Source organism: Colobus angolensis, unplaced genomic scaffold (genome assembly GCF_000951035.1).
Source record: "Colobus angolensis palliatus isolate OR3802 unplaced genomic scaffold, Cang.pa_1.0 Scaffold38, whole genome shotgun sequence".
NCBI lineage: Eukaryota > Metazoa > Chordata > Mammalia > Primates > Cercopithecidae > Colobus > Colobus angolensis.
Window position 1 is genome coordinate 5,404,945 of NW_012117154.1, and position 9,426 is coordinate 5,414,370.

Here is a 9,426-nt window from a genome sequence, read left to right on the forward strand (position 1 = left end):
AGCCTGTGAGGAATGGTATGCCTGTGAGTGCTAGGCTACCCACAGTCAGGGAAGTTGAGGTAAGGGGTATTGTTTTGAATAGTCCTCCTATTTTTCGAATGTCTTGTTCGTTGTTTAGATTGTGAATAATAGATCCAGAGCAAATAAATAGTAGAGCTTTGAAGAAGGCATGGGTGCATATGTGTAGGAATGCTAGGTATGGTTGGTTGATGCCGATGGTAACTATTATTAATCCTAGTTGGCTTGAGGTGGAGAAGGCTACGATTTTTTTAATACCATTTTGTGTTAAAGCGCAGGTTGCTATGAATAGGGTGGTAATGGCTCCTAGGCATAGTGTGAGGCTTTGGATTAATATGTTATTCTCTATTAGAGGGTGGAAGCGAATGAGTAAAAACACTCCGGCTACCACTATAGTGCTAGAGTGAAGTAGGGCTGAGACAGGGGTTGGGCCTTCTATAGCGGAGGGTAGTCAAGGATGGAGGCCAAGTTGAGCTGATTTACCTGTTGCTGCTAGGAGGAGGCCTATTAGTGGTAACAAGCTTGGGTTGGGGTCTAGGGTAAATATTTGTTGAAGGTCTCACGAATTATAATGTAGTAGAAACCATGCTATGGCTAGAACAAAACCGATGTCACCAATGCGGTTGTACAGGATTGCTTGGATGGCTGCTGTGTTGGCGTCTGTTCGGGCATACCATCAAGCAATCAGTAGAAATGATATAACACCTACGCCCTCTCATCCGATGAAAAGTTGGAAGAGATTATTAGTGGTAATTAGAATTAATATTGTGATAAGGAAAATAAGGAGATACTTAAAGAATTGGTCAATGTTTGGGTCCAAGTTTATGTATCATAATGAGAATTCCATGATAGACCAGGTGATAAATAGTGCAATTGGAGTAAATATCATGGAGAAATAGTCTAGTTTGAAGCTTAGTGTTAATTCTAGTGATTGAATAGTTGTTCAATGTCAGTTTGAGATAATTATGTCTTGATCTAGGAAAATAAACAGGGCTGTGGGAAGGAGACTGAGGGTAAAGGCAAGTATTATAGTTTTCACATAGTAGGGATATAGATGTTTTTTGCTGGGGATAATTAGGGCTATAATAATTGGGAAAGTTAGGGAAGTTAGGGTTAGTATGATGGTGGAGGCGTGCATAGTTATTACTTGTATTTGGAGTTGCACCAATATTTTTGACTCCTAAGGCCAATGGATAACTGCCATCCTTGAAAAGCTGAGAGAGCCGTTTTGTTAGATACGGGGGCATGGATTAGCAGTCCTTGCAAACTTTCTCGGTAAATAAGAAGTGATGAGTTTCTATGATTAGATTCACAATCTAATGTTTTAGTTAAACTATATTTACAAGGAGTGAAGCCTATGATAATACTAGGGTTGAGGGATAAGAGGATAATAGGGGAGAGGTGTATAAATATTAATATATTTTCTCATGTGAAGGAGGGTTTTATGTTGGTGATGTGGTGGGTGAGTATTCCTCGTTGAGTTGTAATATACATGTGTAGGGAATAGAGGGCGGTAACCAGTATATTTAGTCCTGTGAGTATAATGGTGATATGTGATCAAGAAAATGAGGTTGCTACTACGAGTAGTTCTCCTATTAGATTAATAGTGGGGGGTAAGGCTAGATTGGTGGGGTTTGCTATAAACCATCAGAAGGCTATTAATGGAAGGTAGGGCTTGAAGTCCTCAAGAAAGTATTATAATGCGGCTGTGGGTTCGTTCGTAGTTTGAATTTGCTAGGCAGAATAGTATAGATGAAGTGAGTCCATGGGCAATTATGAGGATGGTTGTGCCAGTGAAGCTTCAGGGAGTTTGAATGAGGGAAGCTACGATTACTAGGGCTATGCGGCTTACGGAGGAGTATGCGATGAGTGATTTCAGATCTGTTTGTCGGAGGCAGATTGAACTTGTTATGATTATGCCTCATAGGGATAATATAAGGAAAGGATAGGCTATATATTCTGTAAGTGGGTCAAGGATTAAGGTAAGTCGTATTATACCATAACCACCTAGTTTTAGGAGCACTGCAGCAAGGACTATTGATCCGGCAATAGGTGCTTCAACGTGGGCTTTAGGAAGTCATAAATGTAGGCCATATAAGGGCATTTTTACTATAAAAGCTATTATGCATGCTAATCAAAGTAGGTTGTGTGATCAGGTGCTCGTTAATTTTTGAGCTGTGAGTGTTAGGAATATAATGTTTAGTGAGCCTAGGTCGTTATAGATATATAATAATATAATTAATAGGGGGAGGGAGCCAGTTAATGTGTAAAATAAGAAGTATGTGCCTGCGTTGAGGCGTTCTGCTTGGTTGCCTCATCGGGTAATAATAATTAGGGTGGGGATGAGGGTGGTTTCGAATAAAATGTAGAATAGGATTAGCTCTGTAGCTATAAATGTTATGATTAGAGAAACTTGTAGAAAAATTATCATGGAAAGGTAGAATTTTTTTCATGGGGGGCTTTCATTGTGGAGTTGATATTGACTTGCTATAATTATGAGGGGTAGGAGTCAGGCGGTTAGTGTTAGGAGGGGTGTTGTTAGTGGATCAGAGGATAGGTGGGTTGAATAGTTAATGAGGTTATTACTGGTTTGATTGAAGAATAGAAGGAGGATGAGGCTGATAATCAAGCTATGTGTAGTTAGGTTAATTCAGATTATGTTATTTTTGGAGAATCATGTTATTGGTAATAATATGATTGTTGGAAAAATTATTTTTAGCATTGAAGTAAGCTTAGATTTTGGATATAATCTAGGCATTATGTGCTCGAGATTGAGACTAATAAGGCAAGGCCTACTGCCGCTTCGCAGGCGGCAAATACTAATAGGGTAATAGGTACAATATTGGTTAAGGGAGAGTGCATATTTAAAGCTATGAGGGTATTTATGATAAATAGTGAAAGTATCATTCCTTCTAGGCATAGTAGTGATGATATTAGGTGCGAACGATAAATTAATATGCCTAGGAGTGAAATAGTAAATGCTAGTATAATATTTATGTAGACGATGGGCATTTGGTTAGTATGGTTGCCATAATCTAATGAGTCGAAATCATTTGTTTTGTTTAAACTACTTACCAATTCAGTTCAATCTAATCCCTTTTGAGTTCATTCATAGGCTAGGCTGAGGCTTAAAATAGTAATTAATATTATTGATGATTTAATTATTGTGGGAAGATTTGTTTGGAGGGCTCATGGTAGTGGTAGTAGTAGGGCAATTTCTAGGTCAAATAGTAGGAAAGTAATGGCTACTAGGAAAAATTTTATAGAGAAAGGAATGCGAGCGGAGTTTAGTGGGTCGAAACCGCATTCGTAGGGGTTGGCTTTTTCTGTGTAAGAATTGAGTTGGGGTAGTCAGAATATGATGACTGTTAATATTAGGGTTAGAAGGGTATTAGTTGTTAGGATTAGTGCTAGGTTAATTATTCTTTTCCGAGTGCTATCGGAGCTAGTTGATTGGAAGTCAGCTGTACTGGTTATACTAAAAGAATAGGAACCTCATCAGTAAATGGAAATATAGAGAAACAATCAGACAACATCTACAAAGTGTCAGTACCAAGCGGTGGCTTCAAAACCGAAGTGGTGATTTGATGTGAAGTGATATAGTAGTTGGCGAATAAAGCAGATGGTGAGGAATGTAGATCCAATAATAACGTGTAGTCCGTGGAAGCCGGTGGCAATAAAGAATGTTGAGCCGTAAATGCCGTCGGAGATGGTAAAGGGTGCTTCATAATACTCTGAGATTTGTAGTACGGTGAAGTAGATGCCTAATAAAATTGTAGTGAGTAGGGCTTGAATTATTTGCTTTCGGTTGCCTTCTATTAGACTGTGGTGGGCTCAGGTGATTGTAACTCCTGATGCAAGTAATACAGAGGTATTTAGAAGAGGCACTTCTAGGGGGTCTAAGGGGATGATACCTGTTGGTGGTCAGTGCCCTCCTAAATGTGGAGTGGGGGCGAGGCTTGAGTGATAAAATGCTCAGAAGAAGCCAGCAAAGAAGAAAATTTCTGAAATAATAAATAAAACTATTCCGTAGCGAAGGCCTTTCTGAACTGGCGTCGTATGATGGCCTTGATAGGTGCTTTCTCGGATAATATCACGTCACCATTGATATATTGTTAATAGATTAGTTGATAACCCTAATGTCAGCAGGGTGGTGGAATAAAAGTGGAATCATATAATTAGGCCAGACGTTATTAGGAGAGCTGAGAGGGCTCCTGTTAGTGGTCATGGACTAGGTTTAACTATATGGTAAGGATGGGTTTGGTGAGTCATTAGGTATTATCATGTAAATAAAGGCTTACTAAAAGTGTGAAGACATAGGCTTGAATTAGAGCGACTGCAGTCTCCAGGATTGTTAATAATACTAGGAGTACTAAGGTCAGTGAGGTTGCAGAGAGACTAATGGTTGATAATGCTAGTGCGGCACTTCCAATTAGGTGTATAAGCAGATGACCTGCTGTAATATTGGCGGTCAGGCGTACGGCTAAGGCTACTGGTTGGATAAACAGGCTAATAGTCTCAATGATTACTAGTATGGGAATGAGGGGCGTGGGTGTACCTTGTGGTAAGAAGTGAGCTAGAGAGCTTTTAGTTTTGAAGCGAAGTCCTGTGATTACTGTGCCGGCTCATAGGGGAATTGCTATAGCTAGATTTATAGATAGCTGGGCGGTGGGTGTAAATGAGTGCGGCAAGAGTCCGAGGAGGTTGGTTATGGTAATAAAAATAATTAGGGATATAAGTATTAGGGATCAGGTTTGTCCTTTGGTGTTATGAATTATTATGATTTGTTTTAGAGCTAGTTGAGTTAGGTTCTGTTGGATGGTAATTAATCGGCTGTTGATGAGATGCTTGGAAGTTGGGAGTAGTAGTGTGGGAAACAGAATAATGGGAATTACAGCAGGTAAACCTAGGATTGTTGGAGTTATGAATGGGGTAAATAAATTTTCGTTCATTTTAGTTGTCAGGGGTTGTTGTAGGTTTGTGTCTTAGATAGTTTTTGTGGTGGAGATAAATAATAGTTTGTATTTAGTAATTTTAATTGTATAATAATATATAGTGTGGGAAGTATGGTTGTGATGATAATGAACCATGTAGATGTATTTAGTTGAGGCATTTCACTGTAGAGAAAATAACTTCTCAATCTTTAACTGAAAAGGTTAATGCTGTAGTAGCTGTACAGTGAGTCTGTAAGATGTTTTGGGTTGAGGAAGAAAAATAAGCTTTGTTATTTATTTATAGGGTGAAGACAGGTCCTATTTCAAAAATTTTTTAGTGGGATTAGTTCTGTGACGATTGGTATAAAGCTATGATTAGCACCGCAGATTTCTGAGCATCGTCCATAGTAGACGCCTGGTCGTATGGCAGTGAATGTTGTTTGGTTTAAGCGTCCGGGTACTCTGTCTGTTTTTAGGCCTAGCGTGGGGATAGTTCATGAGTGTAGTACGTCTTGAGATGTAATTATTATACGGACAGGGGCTTCAATTGGAAGAACTACTCAGTTGTCAACCTCTAGAAGTCGGAGGTCCCCTGGATTTAAGAATAGTGGGGGGAGTATGTAAGAATTAAAGATTAGGCCCCCATAGTCTGTGTATTCATAGGTTCAGTATCATTGGTGACCAATTGATTTGATAGTGAAAGATGGGTTATTAATTTCATCTGTTAGGTAGAGAATGCGTAGGGATGGTAGAGCAATTAAGACTAGGATAATTGCGGGTAAAATTGTTCAAATAGTTTCTATTTCTTGAGCATCTGTGATATTAGTATTAATTTTGTTATGAGTACTGATGATAGAATATACAAGACTAGAAAGCTAATTAGGCATATGATTATAAGGGTATGGTCGTGGAAGGCAGTTAATTCTTCTATGATGGGGGATGTGGCATCTTGTAGGCCTAGTTGAACTGGGTGGGCCATATAAGATATATAGGGTATGTCCTATAATTTAGCTTTGACAAAACTACGAAATAATTTTTCTAATATCTTAATTGAAAAAGTTATAGAGGCTATAGAGCTGGCTTGAAACTAGTTTCAGAAGGTTCGATTCCTTCCTTTTTTATTTGACTTTAATAAAGGCTGGCTCATCGAATGTATGATATGGTTGGGGGGAGCCATGTAGTCATTCTAGGTTAGAGGTGGATTGTTCGATTAATAGAACTTTACGTTTTGAGGCAAAGGCTTCTCAGATCATGTGTACTATTAATAGTATTGCTACTAGGGAAATAAAGGAGCCTATGGATGATACAATGTTTCATGTGGTGTAAGCGTCGGGGTAGTCGGAGTAGCGTCGAGGCATCCCGGACAAGCCAAGAAAATGTTGTGGAAAGAAAGTTAAATTTACACCCACAAATATAATTATGAAGTGGGCTTTGGCGCAGACCTGATTCAGAGTATAGCCTGAGAATAGAGGAAATCAGTGAATAAATCCCCCTATAATGGCAAAGACTGCCCCTATTGATAAGACGTAGTGAAAATGAGCTACAACGTAATAGGTATCATGTAGTACAATGTCTAGTGATGAGTTTGCTAGTACGATACCGGTTAGACCTCCTATAGTAAAAAGGAAAATAAAGCCTAGAGCTCAGAGTATTGCGGGGGATCATTTAATATTGCCTCCGTGAAGTGTAGCGAGTCAGCTAAAGACTTTGACCCCAGTCGGAATTGCAACGATCATAGTGGCGGAAGTGAAATAGGCTCGTGTATCTACGTCTATACCAACTGTAAATATATGATGGGCTCATACAATAAAGCCTAAGAAGCCAATTGATATTATAGCTCAGACTATGCCCATGTACCCGAATGGTTCTTTTTTTCCGGAGTAGTATGTTACAATGTGAGAGATTATCCCAAAGCCAGGTAGAATAAGGATGTAGACTTCGGGGTGACCAAAAAATCAGAATAGGTGCTGGTATAAGATAGGGTCCCCTCCACCGGCAGGGTCAAAGAAGGTGGTGTTGAGGTTGCGATCTGTTAATAGCATTGTGATGCCGGCAGCTAGTACGGGAAGAGATAGGAGTAGTAGGACTGCTGTAATTATAACTGATCAAACGAATAAAGGGGTTTGATATTGGGAAATTGCGGGGGGTTTTATGTTAATGATAGTGGTAATGAAATTAATAGCTCCTAGAATAGAGGAGATACCTGCTAGGTGGAGCGAGAAGATGATTAGGTCTACAGAGGCCCCCGGGTGGGAGAAGTTTCCTGCTAAAGGTGGGTAGACGGTTCAACCAGTTCCGGCACTGGCTTCTACTATGGCTGATGCGAAAAGAAGTAGAAAAGATGGTGGAAGAAGTCAGAAGCTTATGTTATTTAAGCGGGGAAATGCTATGTCAGGAGCGCCAATTATTAGAGGTACTAATCAGTTTCCGAAACCTCCAATTATAATGGGTATAACTATAAAGAAAATTATGACGAATGCATGGGCTGTAACAATAACATTATAAATGTGGTCATTACCTAGTAGGTTACTGGGTTGGCCCTGCTCGGCTCGGATTAGAAGGCTCATAGCTATACCTATCATTCCAGCCCATGCTCCAAATAGTAAATATAAAGTTCCAATATCTTTATGATTTGTAGAGAATAACCAGCGGTTAACGAGCATAAGTGGGAAAAAGAAAGGTAAAATGGCTGAGTAAGCATTAGGCTGTAAATCTAAAGACAGAGGTTGAGCCCTCTTTTTACCAGCCCCGAGGTGTTTTTCATGTTGAATTGCAAATTCAAAGGAGCAGCTTAAGACCTCTGCCGGGGCTTCTCCTGCCTTTTTTTCCCTGCGGCGGGAGAAGTAGATCAAAGCCAGTTGATTAGGGTGTTTAGCTGTTAACCAAGTGTTTGTGGGTTTGAGTCCCATTGATCTAGTAAGGGCTTAGCTTAATTAAAGTGATTGATTTGCGTTCAGTTGATGCAGAATAGAGTTTTGCAGTCCTTAGTATATTTCAGAAACTAAGTATAGTTTAACTTACTAGGAGCTTTGAAGGCTCTTGGTCTGTGTTTAACCTAAATTTCTAGAACATAGCGAGGGTTGTTGGAGAAATTGGTAACAGGAGAGTGGTGAAAATAATGAGCGGGGGAATGAGGAGTGCTGGTTTCGTATTTTCGAATTGTCATTTTATTTGTATATTGTTGGTTGCAGGGAGTAGTGTTACAGAGGTAGTATAAATTAGGCGTATATAAAAGTATAAATTAAAGTTATGGTAATTATAATAGTGGGGATAATAAAGCTGTTATTTTTTGTAAGTTCTTGAATGATAATTCATTTTGGCATAAATCCTGTTAATGGGGGTAGACCTCCTATAGACAGAAGGGTGGATGATATCAGTGGTATTAATCAGGTTAATTTGTTTCAGGCGCGGGACAGTATTAGGGTTGTGGTGTTTGAGTTCAGGTTTAGGGCTAAAAATGCAGTGGTTGTTATAATAATATATGTAGATAGGTAAAAGATTGTAATGTTTGGATTATATACTAGTGTTATTATTATTCAGCCTATATGTGTAATTAAGGAATACGCTATAATTTTACGTAGCTGTGTTTGAGGCCTCCTCAGCTGCCTGCTATGATGGATAGAGTTGTTTAACTAAAAAGTTAACTAAAAAGAAATCAGAAGTCTAAAACAGTATAATTTTCATCCCAGTATTTTAACTCTAATTTCCAAAATACAGTGAAGCAAAAACCTCTGGGAGCAGCTGCCATGACATTTTTACTATTATTGTTACTTTTTAGGTGGGGGGGTGGAGGAAGTCTCACAATGTTGACCACGTTGGTCTCAGACTCCTCAGCTCAAGCTATTCTCTCTCTCCTTGGCCTCCCCAAATGCTGGGACTGCAAGTATAAGCCACCATGCCTGGCCAGGATGGGATTTTAATGACCCAAACATAATTTTCTAAAGAATAAAAAAAACTAAGAAAAATGTCAGCATAGAATTATCTAGGCTTTCAGTATGGTCTAGTCGAGTTCATACTAACAGTTTCTAAAATAAGTTCAGATTTGATGTAACCACAATGATGAGATTAAAATTATAAATTCCCTGGGAAACTGAAAAACTGATCATCAAATAAAGCTTAAAGTTTATGGAGTCATATACTTAGAAAGTAAAACCACAGAAATACACAACAATGAAGAGCTGTTTTATTTTTACTTTTACTTTTTTTGAGACCGAGTATCTTTCTGAAGCCTGGGCTGGAGTGTAATGGCATGATGTTGGCTCACTGCAACCTCTGCCTCCTGAGTTCAAGCAATTCTCCTGCCTTAGCCTCCCAAGTAGCTGGGATTACAGGCACCTGCCACCATGCCTGGCTAATTTTTGTATTTTTAGTAGAGACAAGATTTCACTGTTGGTCAGGCTGGTCTTGAACTCTTGACTATAGGTGATCCACTTTCCTCGGCCTCCCGAAGTGCTAGGATTACAGGTGTGAGCCA